At 44.4% G+C, this 17,695-nt stretch overlaps 1 protein-coding gene across 4 annotated transcripts in view; it reads right to left on the minus strand.

Annotated features, from left to right (window-relative positions):
- Positions 1-17,695, minus strand: part of LOC122563925 (aldehyde dehydrogenase family 3 member A2-like) — a 55,026-nt gene that overhangs the window by 31,404 nt on the left and 5,927 nt on the right. For 2 of the 4 annotated variants that reach the window (XM_043718176.1, XM_043718177.1), the window contains exon 1: positions 4,220-4,431. The exons of 1 other annotated variant lie outside the window; for it this stretch is intronic. The gene's annotated coding sequence lies outside the window, so the exon portion shown is untranslated. Of the gene's footprint in view, positions 1-4,219; positions 4,432-4,516; positions 4,604-17,695 lie in introns of those variants that run through there. One more of the 4 variants, XM_043718178.1, reaches the window with a different exon arrangement.

A 17,695-nucleotide genomic window follows, 5' to 3' on the forward strand; every position in this document is an offset into this window, starting at 1 on the left:
CTACAATCTCAGGGCAGCTGGTAACCCCTCCCCCCCCATTCCCCCCTGCACCCCCAGGGCGGCTGGTACCTCCCCTATCCCCCCTGCAGCCTCTGGCTAACAAGCTTAAACAAAACAAAAAGTGCAGAAGAATTCACCCAACTGGTTTCTTTAAAGATTAAATTTGGGTATCGGAAGTGGGAATCACTGGCTGAAGCCCATCGAGAAGGCGGCGATGAGCTGTTTTCTTGAATCTCTGCGGAGGTTCACTCAGGGCAAAAGGCAGCCCTTTGGCCCATTGAATCTGCACCAATGCAACTACCACTAAAAGTGCTTGGTTTTGGTAGAGCTGGAGAGAGTGTACTTGAGGGGCACGGTCCCTGCTACTGTTAGCATATCTGCACAAGCACACCTGTTCCTCACACTCAGTGAAGCTAAAAAGAAGATTGGCTGTGTATATTTTGTAAAATATGGAGACTAGTTATCTGGTACTTTTGACAGGAAGTGCAGTATCCAAAGCTAAGTATGTTACTTGGCTACGGCTTGAAATAGACATTAATGCAATTCTACAAATGGAGAGTTTGGTTAAGTTTCAGTGGTATTGAATTTAATAAAAAGGTGATGCACCAAACTAAAGATGGTCTAGTGTAGAAATTCTAATTCATTTAAGAATAATTTTCACATCAAAATATAGAATGAAAAGACACCATTGCAAGTTACACCATTAAAAATGTAAATACAAGGAAGAACTGCTGGGGTTTGCTGCATTGCAAGTGACAGGAGCAGACTGACTAAACACTGGATCATTAAGTAGTTGATCAAACAAGACATATGAAGTGCTAAACTGCAGGAAACAGAATCACCGAACACCACATTTTCTAAAAATCGATTAGTGTTGAACATAGACAGAACATAAACATATTTCTCCTTATAACTGAACATGCAAGCAATGACAGATTGTAAGATAATCGTGACTCTTCCAGCCTGTGGCACAAATTCAGCACTTTATTGAAATCAACATTAAACAATGTTCCCTAACCTATCTGAAAGTCACACAATCCTCTACAGCACAGACTCCGGGTTAATCTTTAAAATATATATTTTAACAATCAGGAAGATTTTCTCCAATTAGGCAAATCAAAACTAACTCAATGATCGATTGGCCTCAATAACATGTTTCAAAATACATTTCGTAAGAAGTGATTGCTGTTCCTATCATGGATGGTTTCAGCTCTTGCTTGAAGGAGTTTAGTGGATTAGCATTCATTGCTCAAGAGGGAAGCTTGTTCCAGAGATATCATTCTCTCGAAACAAGGATCACATTCTGGTATCTAACCTCATTACAGCCTTAATCAACTTGGTCAAAAGTCACACAACACCAGCTTATAGTTCAATGGGTTTATTTGAAATCACCAACTTTCCAAGGGCTGCTCCTTCATCAGACCCTGGAGTCACATCACTTCTGACTTGTCCACCCCAGTCCAAAACCAGCACCTTCACATCTTAAACTACTTGAAAAAAAATCCTTAATCCTCCTTAAACGAATTGAAATAAACTTTTGACTCAAATGCAATCTAATCTCTTTATCAAGGCTGCCATAGATAGTTCTAATTAACTTGATTTGACATGTTAGAAAATACTAGGCGAAAGTGAGGACTGCAGATTAGAGTCTACAGTGTGGCGCTGGAAAAGCACAGCAGATCAGGCAGCATCCGAGGAGCAGGAGCATCAATGTTTTGGGTAAAATCCCTTCATCAGGAATGGGAGCCTAAGGGTTGGAGAGATAAACAGGAGGAAGGTGGGGTGAGGGAGGGGAAGGTAGCTGAACGTGCAATAGGTGGATGGAGGTGGGAGTAATAGTGATAGGTCAGAGATAGGTGGAGCAGATAGATGGGAAAGAAGATGGCCAGGTAAGACTGGTCATGAGAGCAGTGCCGAGTTGAAGGTTGGAAGTGGGATAAGATGGGGGAGGGGGAAATAAGGAAACTGGTGAAATCCACACTGATGCCATGGGGTTGGAAGGTCCCGAGGGGTAAGGTGAGGTGTTCTTCCTCCAGGCATTGGGTAGAAGAACGTCTCATCTTCCGCCTTGGCTCCCAGCCTAATTCCTGATGAAGGGCTTTTGTCCGAAATGTCACTCTCCTGCTCCTCGGATGCTGCCTGACTTGCTGTGCTTTTCCAGCACCACTCTGTCGATGTTAGAAAATACCTCTGGAGCAAATTGGACTTGAACCTGGGCTTTCTAGGCCAGAGATAGGAATACTACTACTACACCACACATGCCCAAGTCTGCACACCATAAAACAGCTGTGACTCAGAGGACTGAGAAGCCAGGGATGGTCCACAGCAACCTGGATGAGGAGGGAGGTGCTGGTTCACACAGATTGGCTGGTAAAGGGAAACTACTGAAACCTAACAAGATACAAACTTTCTCTCATGTTTTAAACTTTAGAAGATTTTTTAAAATCATTCAAGAATGCAGGTCTTTAGCAAAATAAATTGTTTCAGCTTAGGGAGAGGGTTTAATGTTTAAAAATCTTTTATTTTCTTCTGATAAAAGGCAACTGCTAGAGAATGCAACTGGAGTTTTAGGGTAATGTTTCCCCCTAAAAATAACGACTTTCAGGAACATGCCTGCAACTTTAAATGAGGACTTCCTTCAATATGAAATCCCAAGGTGCTTCACAGGAAGAACTAGTGATCTAAATGTGACAGTGCCACACGAGGAGATATTAGGACACAGATGCATAACAGCACGATCCACTTGTGATCTCCTCTTCCAAGTGACAGCCAATCCTGATTTGGGAATTATATCACTGGGTCCATTGCTATCACTGGGTCAAAACCCTGGAACTCCCTCCCTAACATGACATGAACCGTGGTGGTTCAAGAAGGTGGCTGATCGCATTGAAGGGCAATTAGGGATGGGAAATAAGTGTTGGCATTCAGTCAAGGCACTCAAGAGGGATAAATTCAAATGCAAAGGTATGGGAAAAAAGCAGGAGATTGGTGCTAGGTAACAATGCTCATTTGACAAACCAGAGAAGACCCAACAGGCCAAATGACTTCCTTTTGCATTGTAACACATCTGTGAAACTTAGGACAGGCTTTGGTTGAAGAGGTAGGCTTGAAGGAACACATTAGGGAACAGATAGAAGTTCAGAAAGGGAAGCCCAAGAAGTCAAGGTCAACAGTAGTGAAAGATCCATCCACTGGTAGTGCTGAGGTTAACACTGGGACACTCAGGGCTGAGAAGGTCCTAAAGACTTTAGGGCTGGAGGAAATGACTGATAGAGGAGAGATAAATAATTTAAAAACTATAGTGAGAAGTTCAAAACCCAGACAGGCCAAACTGTGCTTAAGCTGTATGAGACACACATAGGAGTTGAATAAAGAATTTTGAAAAGAGCAGTATTGCAACACATGCAGGAACATTGAGAAATACCAAGAAAAACAGGACAGTTGTTTGGTTTTGAGGTCAAACCCTATCATATGACATTATGCTCTTACTATTCTGATCATTAATCAGAAACAGGAGTGTATTATACAGCAAGTCTGGCAGTATAGGTGAAGAGAGAAACGGAATTAACGTATCAAATCTATGGGCGGCACGGTGGCACAGTGGTTAGCACTGCTGCCTCGCAGCGCCAGAGACCTGGGTTCAATTCCCGCCTCAGGCGAATGTGTGGAGTTTGCACATTCTCCCCGTGTCTGCGTGGGTTTCCTCCGGGTGCTCCGGTTTCCTCCCACAGTCACAAAGATGTGCAGGTCAGGTGAATTGGCCATGCTAAATTGCCCGTGGTGTTAGGCAAGGGGTAAATATATGGGTGGTTTGCGCTTCGGCGGGTCGGTGTGGACTTGTTGGGCCGAAGGGCCTGTTTCCACACTGTAATCTAATCTAATTTGATAAATGTTAAAAATCTCACAACACCAGGTTATAGTCCAACAGGTTTGTTTGGAAGCACTAACTTTCTGAGCACCGCTCCTTCAGCAGGTGGACGTGGAGAAGAGGTTGTGATGAAGAGGCAGCGCCTCGAAAGCTAGTGCTTCCAAACAAACCTGTTGGACTATCACCGGGTGTTGGGTGATTTTTAAACTTTCTCCACGCCTGCACCTCCAAATCGAGTCTGATAATGACACTTCTTAGAGCTGAACTTTGTTTCAGATTTCCAGCGTCGGGGTAATTTTGCCTTTAATAAATAAACACATTCCCCCATCAAGATTTCAAAATGATACTTACGCTTTTCCCGATGATTAAAGAATGTGGGAGGTCAGTCCTGACTGACTGGGGGGGGGGGGAAGGGGCCTGGGAATGAAGCAGAGGGCTGGAGTTGCTCTCGCTGCCAGTGGTCTGAGCTCCGGCCGATCACTGTATCTCAGCTCCGCTACTTTGTTCCTTTAACCAGTGATACATTCCACAGCGCCAGTAGCCGCAGAGGGACAAACCACCCAGCTCAAAATAGCGATCACACCCAGTACTCGGTTCGCTAGCAATCGCCTTTCCTCAAAGTTATTCAAAATATCCCCATGACTTTACCCGAGCAACACTTCCAGTTACAGCACAAGGGCTATTCGACCCGTCACAGATGTGTCAGCACTCATGTCTCTGGACTGCTTTTTCACACCTCTTTATCTAACCTCGCCAGCATACCCTTAATTCCCTTCTCGCTCATTTGTTTGGTTCGATTCTGTTCAAATGCATCCGAACACTAAGAGAGGGAATGGCCCAGTGGTATTATCATCAGGTCTATTAATCTACATGATGTTCTAGAGACTCAGGTTCAAATCCTACCAAGACAGATGATAGAATTGGAATTAAAATTCAGTTCAGAAAAATCATGATGATGATGATCATGACCTCATTGTCAGGCATGTGGGCGGCACGGTGGTACAGTGGTTAGCACTGCTGCCTCGCAGTGTCAGAGACCCGGGTTCAATTCCCGCCTCAGGCGACTGACTGCGTGGAGTTTGCACGTTCTCCCCGTGTCTGCGTGGGTTTCCTCCGGGTGCTCCGGTTTCCTCCCACAGTCACAAAGATGTGCAGGTCAGGTGAATTGGCCATGCTAAATTGCCCGTAGTGTTAGGTAAGGGGTAAATGTAGGGGTATGGGTGGGTTACGCTTCGGCGGGTCGGTGTGGACTTGTTGGGCCGAAGGGCCTGTTTCCACACTGTAAGTAATCTAATCTAATCTAATCAAAACCCCTCTGGTTCGCTCCAGCCCTTTAGGGCAGCAAACTGTCATCCTTACCTGTTCTGGCCTATATGTGACTCCAGACCCACAGCAATTTGGATGCTTAACTGCCGTCTGGGCAATTAGAGAGAAGCAATAAATACTGGCTTAGCCACTGATACCCTCATTCTGTGACTGAATAAAGAAAGCTGTTCACCTCACACTATTACAATTGAAGATAGCAATGAACTTCATTTTCATGAACAAGCAAGGCAAGAAAAAACATTTTGCACACAGGAAATAGTATTTTGGTTGGTTAGCTCAGTTGGCTGGACAGCTGATTTACAAGGCAAAAGTGAGGACTACAGATGCTGGAAATCAGAGTCTAGAATAGAGTGGTGCTAGAAAAGCACAGCAGGTCAGGCAGCATCTGACGAGCAAGAAAATCGACATCAGGAAGGGCTTTTGCCCGAAATGTCATTTTCCTGCTCCTCGGATGCTGCCTGACCAGCTGATTTACAATACAGGGTAATACCAACAGCGCAAGTTAAATTCCCACACTAGTTAAGTCACCATGAAGGGTTCTCCTCCTCAATCTCTCCCCTTGTCTGAGACTGTCAGGTTAAAGGACCGTCGGTCAACTCTCTGTACTGAGAGAGCAGCTCTGTGGTCCTGTCAGACTATCATGACTTTATCTTTTGGTTTGGAAGGTACTGCCTGAAAATATGGTGCAGGCAGATTCAATTGAGGCATTCAAGAGGCCATTTGAAGATTATTTGGGTAGAAATGATCTGTGGAGATGTGGGGAAACTGTAAGAGATTGGCCTTAGATATAGAGCACACAGGACCAATGACCTCCTCCTGCACCATAATGATTTTGTGATTCACAATGTCACCACTCTCTGGATGAAGAGGTTTTTTAATATTTCACTGAAAAGAAAGTCTTTTTAATTCAAATAATGGATCTGTAATATATAGATCTTATTTTAGTAAGAAACCATGAATCAAACATTAAATGTTTCAAAAACCAATGCAGTTTATTCATGTTCTTTAGGAAAGGAAATCTGCTATCTTTACCTGGTCTGACTTACAAGTGACTCCAGACCACAGCAATGTGATTGATTCTTAACTGCCCTCTGAAATAGCTGAGCAAGCCATCCAGTCCAAGGGCAGTTCGGGATGGGCAAAATAATGCTGACCTTGCCAACAACACCCAGATATCATTGTAATCAACCCGTGCAGGGATGTTATGACACATCTTGGGAGCAGGAGGGACTCAAGCCCAGTGTGTTCAGAGGTAGGGACATGACCACCACATCACAGGAGACCCACACCAGCAATCAGTGTGTAAAGGTGAATGGTTTCTTTGAAGAACCTTTGGACGAAAGGAAGATCTATATATTTTCCTAATCAAGCTGTTCAGAGATATTACTACACACATCTGAATATGTGAGACTTGAACTTAGGTCTCTTAATCCAGAGGCAGGGATACTACCATTGTGCCACAAGAGCCTTTTCACCAGCAGCATCCATTTATAATTAACCTATTTTTCTACCAACTGGTTCAGAGATGTTATTACGCACCATTGGAGCAAGTGGAAATTGAACCCTGGTCTCTTTGTCTAGGGTAAGGGACACTACCATTGCACCACAAGTGGGTCCCAGCTAACAAAACCCACATCCCATAAAAGAATAAAAAAACACATGAAATTAATTAATTCATTCACAAAGATGTGAAACCCATTTGCAAAGCTAGCATTTATTACAAATCCTTAATTGATCTTAATCAGGTGATGATGACCCATCCCTTGGCAACTGACTGGCTTGCTTGTTAAGAATCTGCCAGATAACTGTGGGTCTGGAATTACATCTAGGCCAGGGCAAGATTTTTACAATAGTCCAGCAATTCAATTGTTCATCACTCCTGACACCTGCTATTTATTGCAAACTTGCTTAATTAGCTGAATTGAAGTTCCTCAGTTGATATAATGAGTTACAAATTCCTGGATTGGGATTACTAGCCCAGGTTCTGAATTAGCAGCTCCATAACATAAACACGCTTTCATACCTGATCATCCCACGAGTTTATTAATATCTTCTTGTTTACCCTCAAGTCTCACCTTGCATTCTTTCTAGCTCATCTCAGTCTTTAATCTACCTTTTGAATTCCTTTCTGTCCTGTATTGATTGTGTTCCTTCTGAAAGCATCAAAGTTACTTGCCTTAACTATCCCCTCATCATCTCTCAATCTGAATCATTAATAGATGTTCAAAGTAGCAGGAATCGTCTAACTATCCCTGCGATGTTTCTGTCAGGTCTGCGAACTCCGCATTGTTGTCACTGGTACTGTATCTTTTTTTGTCCCAAAATTAATTTTCCAACCAGCTTTACATCTTTGTATCCTATTGATTAATTCCCAACATGGATCATTGTAATATGCTCTTCTAATTAAAAGTCACTTCAGTTCCATATGACAACACATCCCAGTGCTCCAGACCATGTCCATTCCACGGTGGATCACTGTCCAGAACAACACAACACTTTGGAGTGTGTGATTTTTTTTATCTTGTACAAAGTTAGTCGATACAGTGTGATTCAGTTCCACTGATGGAATATGATGTGCTGCTCTTTAGCTTAATGTCTTGCTGCAGATCGATATGAGCCTGGGTCCATTCATTATTGAGATTCTGATCCTGCAGGATTTTGTGGTACAGGTGAGTGAGATGCTCTGAGGAACTTATGTGCAAAAAGACTCAAACCACTTGTGATATACCAATGCTGCTGTTTTATTCCTGACAGCACAATTCATATGGAGGAGAAAGTGAGGACTGCAGATGCTGGAGATCAGAGTTGAAACTGTGGTGCTGGAAAGGCACAGCAGGTCCGGCAACATCCGAGGAGCAGGAGAGTCAATATTTCGAGTATGAGCCTTTCTTCAGGAATGGTGGGTGGCCCAAGGGGGCTGAGAGATAAATGAGTGGGGCTGGGGGGAAGGTAGCTGGGAATGTGATAGGTAGATGAAGGTGAGAAGGTCAGAGTGGAGGGTGGAGTGGATTGGTGAGAAGGAAGATGGACAGATGGAACAGTTCAAGGGGGCGATGCTGAGTTGGAGAGTTGGATCTGAGATATGGTGAGGGGGAGGGGGAGTGAGGAAACTGGGGAAATCCACATTGATCCCATGTGGTTGGAGGATCCCAAGGTGGAAGATGAGGCATTGGGTGGCTAGAGTGTGGTGGTGGGGAAGGCCTAGGTCTTGCATGTCCTTGGAAGAGTGGGAGGGGGAGTTGAAGTGTTCAGCCACCAAGCAGTGGGGTTATTTAGTGCGTGTGTCCCAGAGATGTTCTCTGAACGTTCCTCAAGTAGGCGTCCCATCTCCCCAGTGTAGAGGAGACCACATCGAGAGCAACGGACACAGTTGATGTGTGTGGAAGTTCTGGTAAATCTCTGTCGGACTTTTGGAGCCTTGTATGGAGGTGATGGGAGAGATATATAGGCACAGGTTTTGCACTTCTTGCAGTGGGAGGGGAAGGTGCCAGGAGTGGAGGGTGGGTTGGTGGGAGGGCGTGGTCCTAACAAGGAAGTTGTGGAGGGAATGGTCTCTGCAGAACACGGATGGGGGTGAGGAGGGAAATATATCCCTGGTGGTGGGGTCTGTTTGCAGGTGGCGGAAATGGCGGAGGATGATGCGGTGTTGGTGGGGTGGAAAGTGAGGACCAGGGAGGTTTTATTCCTGTTGCGACTGGAGGGGTGGGGTTCAAGGGTGAAGGTGTGTGAAGTGGAGGAGATGCACTGGAGGGCATCATTGACCATGTGGGAGGGGAAATTGCTCCCAGGAAAACCAATCCCACCCTCCGCCGCATCTGCTCCCAGGAGGACTAATTCTACCACTCATTTGATTTGCTGAACTACTCCTCGCCCTCAACAATTTCTCCTTCAAATCCTTCCACTTCTTCCAGACCAAAGTAGTAGCCATGGGCACCTGTATGGGCCCCAGCTATACCTGCCTCTTTGTCGGGTATGTGGACCAGTCCAGGTTCCACGGCTACACCGGTACCATTCCCCAGCTTTCCCTCTGCTACATCGATGACTGTATTGGTGCCACCTCATGCTCCCATGACGAGGTTGAACAGTTTATCAGCTTCACAAACACCTTCCACCTGACCTCAAGTCCATCTCGGACACCATCCTCCCCTTCCTGGACCTCTCCATCTCCATCTCCATTTCTGGTGACTGACTCAACATGGACATCTACTTCAAACCCACTGTCTCCCACAGCTACCTGGACTAGACTTCCTCCCGCCCTGCTTTCTTATTCCCAACTCCTCCACCTCTGCTGCATCTGCTCCCAGGAGGACCAATTTCACCACAGAACATCCCAGATTTCCTCCTTCTTCAAGGACCACAATTTCCCCTCCCAATTGGTCAACAATGCCCTACAGCACATCTCCTCCATTTTCTGCACCTCCATCTTGAACCCTTACCCTCCAATTGCAACAAGGTCCCCCTCCCTCACCAGCCACGATCCTCATCTTCCACCCCACCAACCTCCAGATACAATGCACCATCCTCCCCCCTTTCCACCACCTACAAACAGATGCCACCACCAGAGATCTATTTCTCTCCCCACCCCCATCTAAGTTCTGCAGAGACCATTCCCTCCGCGACTTCCTTGTTAGGTCCACACCCCACACCAACCCATCCTCCTCTCCCAGCACCTTCCCCTCCCATCGCAAGAAGTGCAAAACCTGTGCCGACACCTCCCCCATCACCTCCATACGAGGCCCCAAAGGATCCTTCCACATCCGACAGAAATGTATCTGTACCTCCACATGTCATCTCCTGTGTCTGTTGCTTTTGATGTGGTCTCCTCTACATTGGGAAGACGGGACGCCAACTTATGGAATGTTTCAGAGGACATCTCTGGGACACATGCACTAAACAATCCATTGACCTGTGGCCGAACATTTCAACTCCCCCTTCCACTCCGTCAAGGACATGCAAGTCCTAGGCCTCCTCCATTGCCAACCTCTAGCCTCCCAATGCCTGGAGGAAGAATGCCTCATCTTCTGCCTTGGGATCTTCCAACCACACAGGGTCAATGTGGATTTCACCAGTTTCCTCATTTCCCCTCCCCTCTCCTTATCCCAGATCTAACCTACCAACTCAGCTCCGCCCCCTTGAACTGTTCCTCCTGTCCATCTTCCTTCCCATCTATCCGCTCTATCCTCCACTCCGACCTATCACCATCACCCCCTGACAGTTTCATCCCCTGATGAAGGGCTTTTGCTCGAAATGTTGACTCTCCTGCTCCTCAGATACTGCCTGACCAGCTGTGCTTTTCCACCACCAGACTTTTCGACGACGATCCATATGCAACATGGTACTGAAATGGTTAACTGAAGTGCGTCTGTATGATGTGAGTGAATGATAAGCCCTCTCTTTTCATGCCCTTTTATCAGTGATATGAATTAAATTTTTCATTCTAGTATTATTCATTAACACTACTTAGAATTGTGACACACGTGCAAGCCACCATTTTGTCACAAACACTGTTTGTAAACAACACTGACTTCCAGCGCTGTGCGTTTGAACTCCACACTAATCACCATGTTATATTGGGGTCTGTAGAAATCAACAGCTTTGTGAAAAGCTCGAGGGGAGAGTTGAATGGATGAGCAGTGACCTTTCCAGGAAAGAAGATAAATGCTTGGTCATAAAAGATGACTTGTCTCAGTTATAAAATGAATTTGTGAAACAGCAGCAAGATAAGAAAAGTATTTTTATAGACACGGTCACTGTTTTATTTGGTCTCATTGTGATTTAAATCAGTGAAATATTCCTTTGTGTTAAAGGCCTGAAGGCTGTTGAATTGCAAGTGTTTTTGTTTGTGTCGATCTTGATGTTTATCCGGTGCTCTGTCCATTTATTTTTCATTCCGGTAATGTGGCCTTTCTCATTTCCCTTTCTCTCTCTTACTATCTCAGCGAGAGCTGCTCTGATGCAGATTGATAGCCCTGACAGCAGCGAGCTTTGTTTTTGTTGGGGAGTGACCTCCCTCAGATGACTGCAGTCGGATTAGGAGATGCTGTAGTACCCAAACTAATTCAGACACTTCCTCCTGCTTCCCTTGAACCTGAGTCAAGCCCTGAGCAGGACACTCAATTCTTTCCCCTTCTCCCCCAGCTGTAGAGTCTGGGCTAACTCCACTGCTGATCGGTACAACCACACAGTGAGGCTTCAGCTCCAGAGGCTACAGGGTACGTACTGGAGCTGGGGTACGTACTAGAGAGGTCCCAATAGAACAGTGGGGTCCTTTCCTGGGAATGGGAGTCAAGTGCACAGCTAAAACAATGGTGATCCATTCAGCATTTGATCAATGTTGCAAATGGCAGGAACTTCAATACATGAGATGCCCCAAACCCTTTTCAGCCAGTGAGGTTGTTTTATTAAAATGTAGTCATTGTTGCAATGTAGGAAAGGCAGCAGCCAATTCAGACGCAAGGTCCCGCAAATAGCAATTTGTTAATGACCAGATAATTATTCGTAGTCATGTTCATTGAACAACAGATATTGATCAGGGTAGTTGAAGAGAACTGAAATGTTCTTCTTTGAATTAATGCAGTGGCACCTTTCATTATACAGAGGTGAGGGTGGTGGGGACTGCTGTTTAATACCTCATCTGAAGGATGACGCTTCTGACAGTGCAGCACCCCTTCAGTCCTACAGCAGTGCCATGAACATATACCTCTATCTCCTGTGTGGGTCTCACACACAAAACTGTCTGTAGTTTTTCATTTCCTGTGCCTTTAGTCTGAACTGCCTGCTGTTAATAAGATTTCTCTGGGCTTTTTCAATTAACATACCAACATCTGTCAATTGGCACTGAATGTTTCAAACTAAAATGACATCTCCATTTCCTTATTGGTGTTCTAATTGGTCATGTTCCCTGTTGCAAGGTCGATCTCAGCTCCTGCCTTTTCAGCTGTTTCCCATTAATCCTAGGTGATTTCTCCTCCTGTTACTTCATCAAAACCGTACTTTGTTCATTTAATCTCACTCCCTCTTTTGCTTATTCTTGATTTAGTGTTCCTGTAATGAATCACGTCTCCTGTCCATACTTCGACATCTTATCTTTCCTTTGACCGGTTTGATCAAAGGTGTGTCATGTCATCAGCTGTTTACGCTGAGGTACTAGCTAGGTTATTTCACTTACATAACGCATATAGTAGGAACACCACCAACTGCAAGTATCCCTCAAAGTTGCAGATCACCCTGACTTGGAGATACATCATCATCTTCACTTTGCTGGATTGAAATCCCAGAATTCCCTTGCTAACAGCACTTTGTGTGCACCAACACCAAAGGTACTGTAGTGTTTCAACAAGGCACCTCTTCGGACCCTCCCAAGTACAATGAACACGGTCTTGACAGCACTTGGCATTTCCTCATATGGATAAAAATAAGCTACTGTCACTTACTATTTCAAAATATATGCCAGGAAATTTGCATTCTACCTTCCCTAAAACCTCAATATTTCCTCCTAAAGCAATGGAGACAAAGAAAGTGTTGCATTTCAATGGCACATTTCACTGTCATGAATGTGCTTTATAGCTAGTGAGGTTCTTTAAAAGTGGAGTCACTGTTGTAATGTAGGAAACATGGCAGAGAATTAGGTTCACAGTAATCTCTCTCAAACTCAAACATGATAATGACCAGATAAACTGTTGGCTGTAGGATAAGTATCTTTTGAAGATATGGAAAATAATTCTCCTGTTCTTCTTCAAAGTAGGGTCAAGAGGTCTTTTATGTCCACCTGAGAACCCTATAATGAACAAAGCATTTTAAATGCTAAGGTTTACTCCGTGCCTGTAACTGCCTTTTGTATTTGTTCTTGGGAAGAACCAGAGCCCACAATCTTCATGTCCAGAGATAAGAAGGCTGCCAGCTAGCCAAGGCTGGCATAGCTAGCTTTCTTCTTCTGGGTTGCTGCTGGTATCAAAAACTTTTTTTATGTCTTGGGCACTTCCAGACAAACCTGGAGAGTTGGCACCCTTAGCACTGAGGTCACTATGTTATGAGCGACGCTGTTTTTTCTGTTGTTTTTTAATGAGTCCTTTGGGTCTACACTCATGGGGCATAACTTGCAGTGAACCTCCAGTTAGACTTAGGAAATTTTCTAAGTCCTCAGAGCACATTTTAACCTAATCATGCTCATTAATGAAAGCCACATCTTTGTTTTGGGTCTTTTAAGGCTTTGCTAAACCCAATATTGAAAGAGTTTTCCTGACCAGCAATTTGCTGTCATTGAACAGGAGCACATAGCCAATGTCATTGTAGTGGAAATCTTGTACAACCAGGATTCCCAACATTGTGAGCACAGAACAGTAGAACTGCTTGTGAATGGGATGGACGGAGGGTGTGGGGTGAGGAGTGGGATTGGTGTTAATTTATTTGCAGAATCAAACTTTTACTGAATGAGTGGTCAACCTAATGAAGAAATCCTCTCAGGTGACAGTGGAAGCAGCTAGTACTGATTCAATGAAATGCAAATTGCAATTGATTTTTTTCAGAACGTGACATTTTGGCTGTCCACCACTAGGATTTCCCTTCATTCTGGGTCTGTTGTGGACTAATTGATAGAGATTACTTGTTGCAATTAATCTCTAACTCCAGCATCATTACTGGGCAACTACCAGACTGGTACAAGGTAAATAAGATAAACTTTGATTTTCACTCCCCTACCAATTCCAATGGACAGCGCTTTATCACAAAAGACCCAAAACATCATCGTTCTGACTTTCGTTACTGAGGATGTTTGGGTTAAAATGTGTTCTGAGGACTTAGGGAATTTTCTAACTTTAACTTGAGGCTCGCTGCAAGTTATGCCCCATGAGTCCAGACCCGAAGCACTCCTTTAAAAACAACAGAAAAAACAGCATCGCTCATAAAATAGTGACCTTAGTGCTAAGGGTGCCAACTCTCCAAGTTTGTCTGGGAGTGTCCAAGACATAAAAAAACGTCTTTGATACCAGCAACAACCCAGAAGAAGAAAACTAGCTATGCCAGCCTTGGCTAGCTGGCAGCCTTCTTATCTCTGGACATGAAGAGTGTGGGCTCTGGTTCTCCCCAAGAATAAATACAAAAGGCAATTACGGGCATGGAGTAAACCTTAGCACTTAAAATGCTTTGTAGATTATAGGGTTCTCAGGTGGACATGTGTAATTGATCTGCTATTTTATTAAGCTCTAGCAACTGAATAAACAGAGAACCTCCATGGCAACAAAGCACTTTAATACAGTGGTTGTCAGGTAAAGCTTCAACACTGCACTGCCTGCCCACTGACTAGGTCAAATTACAAAGCGGAGGACTAATTGTACAGCTCATACAAGGAGGTGATAGGCACAAGATGCAGAAAGGCCTCCTCCTGAGATTTTCTGAATACTAGCTGACTGCTGTCCCACCTCTCTCCATTGTTTGTACGCTATAACATAGGAATTCGAAGCAAGACCGGCCACTTGGCTCTCACATCTCTAACATACACAACAAGTCAGATAATATTCATTTTTAATGTAATAAAACAGCAACAAAACTCCACCCAAGAATTCCTGAAGACCATCAAAGACGCTAAGATAGAAGAGGATGAAATAATGGTCTTCTTTGATGTAACAGCCCTGTTCACATCAATCAACATCAACCTGGCCAAGGATACACTGACTACACTATTAGAAGACCCAAAGACACATACACCAAACAACACTAACTCCATCAGCAAGGATAGTATCGTCAAGCTAGTGAACCTATGCCTTACCACCCACTTCACCTTCAACAACAAAACCTACAGACAAACCAATGGAACACCCATGGGATCTCTGATATCAGGGTTCTTAGCAGAGGCAGTAATGCAGAGACTCAAATAGTTCTGCCAACCATCCAAACCAAACTTTGGGTCTGTTACGTGGATGACACCTTTGTCATCACTAAAGGAAACAAATTAGAGGAAACCTTCAAAGATCATCAATAATCCCCTTACTGGCATAAAATTCACTAAAGAGGAGGAAAAACAACAACAAGCTGCTATTCCTAGATGTCACAGTAGAGCGAACAGCCAAAAGAGAACTTCAAACCAGCATCTACAGGAAAACAACACATCCGGACCAAATATTGAACTACAGAAGCAATCATCCTAATATCCACAAACAGAGCTGCATCAGAAAATTATTCCAATGAATCACCACATACTGCAGCACAGAGGAACTACAAGGAGCAGAGGAAAATCACCTATACTGTGTATTCAAAAAGGAAGGGTACCCAATTAACACAGTCCGCCAGTTTCTCAGCTACAAACCCAAACAAGCAGACAAAACACGTCCAGAAACCCTAGCCACTCTCCCCTACATCAAAGACATTTTGGAAATGACTGCCAGGCTACTCAGACCCCTTGGCATCATGGTAGCCCACAAACCCACCAATCCACTATAACCGCAGCTAATGAACTTGAAAGACCCTATACAGACAACATGCAAAACTAATGTCATTTATAAAATACTTTGCAAGAACTGTAACAAACACTACATTGGACAAACAGGCAGAAAACTAGCAACTAGGATGCATGAACACCAACTCACCACAAAACAACATGGCCCTCTCTCACTAGTATCCTTACATACAGGTAAGGAAGGACACCACTTTGACTAGGACAAGCCAAACAGAGACACACATGGCATTCCAACCAGAACCCTATCAACAAACATATTGACTTGGATCGCATTTCCCACCCACTGAGAAAAAGAACAGGAAATGACATCACCATAAGAAATGATGTCACCAGAGGAAATGACATCACCAACCCACAGGATCTGAAACATATAAGGAGAAAGCAGATCGTACCACCAGCACTTTGTCCGGAGGCTTGCTGAAGATGTTACCTAGTATGCTGATGAAATGTCTGAAAATGAACCTTCCAGCTCAGTGAGCTACATCCTAAACAGCCCAAAATTACTCAGGGAAGTGCTATGAGGCAAAATTTGACACTGAGGCATATAAGGTTATATTAGGGCAGATGGCCAAAAGTTTGGTCAAAGAAGTAGGTAATGATGTGCATTTGAAGAGCTGGTGCTGACACAATGGCAGAATGGCCACCTTCTGTGCTATAACAATTCTGTGATTTTTGCAGTAAGTCTTAAGGAGAGTCTTTGAGGTGGAAAACAAGATAAGGCAGAGAGCAGCAGGGAGGGAGTAAATTACAGAGTTGAGGCAGGCAAGTGAAAATCGGGCCACCGATGTGAGATGATTGACATTGGGAATGCACAATAGGCCAGAATTAGAGGAACACAGATGACTTGGAGTTTTGTGGGGCTGAACGAGTGTCTTTTATTCATTTGTGCAATGTGGGTTTCTTTGACTATGCCAGCATTTGATGCCCATTCCTGATGCCCTGCAGAAGGTGATGGTGAGCTGCCTTCTTGAACTGCCTTCCTGGACACCAGTAAGGTAGGGAAGGTCAAATTATAGGTAAAAACAATGGATTCAGGGTAAAAACAATGACTGCAGATGCTAGATGCTGGAAACCAGATTCTGGATTAGAGTGGTACTGGAAAAGCACAGCAATTCAGGCAGCATCCGCGGAGCAGGAAAATCGATGTTTTGGGCAAAAGCCCTTCATCAGGAATAGAGACAGAGTGCCTGAAGGGTGGAGAGATAAATGAGAGGAGGGTGGGGGTGGGGAGAAAGTAGCATAGAGTACAATTGGTGAGTGGGGTGTGGGGATGAAGGTTATAGGTCAGGGAGGAGAGTGGGGGAAGGTAGCAAAGTAGACAAAGTTGATTTTTTTTTTTAAAAATCAAGGCGTTGCTTGTGTGTCTGGTAGCCAAAGTAGGTCAGTCACCACAAATTAGATAGATGAACAGGATAAATAATTAGTTATAATAAAACAAAGAATTGTGGATGCTGCAGATCTGAATCAAAAACTGGAATTGCTGGAGAAACTCAGCAGGTCTGGCAGCATCTGTGGAGAGAAAGCTGAATTAATGTTTCGAGTCCATTGACCCTTCCTCAGAACTAGTAGTAGCTAGGAAAAGGTGGTATTTATTGCTGAAGACAGAGGTTGGGGAGTGGAGGAGGTGGGCGGAGAGCATGTTGAGTAGTTAGGCAGAGATAGAACAGTACAGTGCAGTCCAGGCCCTTCGGCCCTCTGTTGCGCCGCCCTGTCATACTAATCTGAAGCCCAATCCACCTACACTATTCCATGTACATCCATATGCCTGTCCAATGATGACTTAAACTTGGCGAATCTACGACCGTTGCAGGCAAAGCATTCCATGCCCTTACTACTCTCTGAATAAAGAAACTACCTCTGACATCTGTCTTGTACCTATCTCCCCTCACTTTAAAGTTGTGTCCCCTCATGTTTGCCTTCCCCATACTTGGAAAAAGGCTCTCCCTGTCCACCCTATCTAACCCTCTGATTATCTTTTATGTCTCTATTAAGTCACCTCTCAACCTTCTGCTCTCTAATGAGAACAGCCTCAAGGCCCTCAGCCTTTCCTC

Source organism: Chiloscyllium plagiosum, chromosome 28 (assembly GCF_004010195.1).
Source record: "Chiloscyllium plagiosum isolate BGI_BamShark_2017 chromosome 28, ASM401019v2, whole genome shotgun sequence".
NCBI lineage: Eukaryota > Metazoa > Chordata > Chondrichthyes > Orectolobiformes > Hemiscylliidae > Chiloscyllium > Chiloscyllium plagiosum.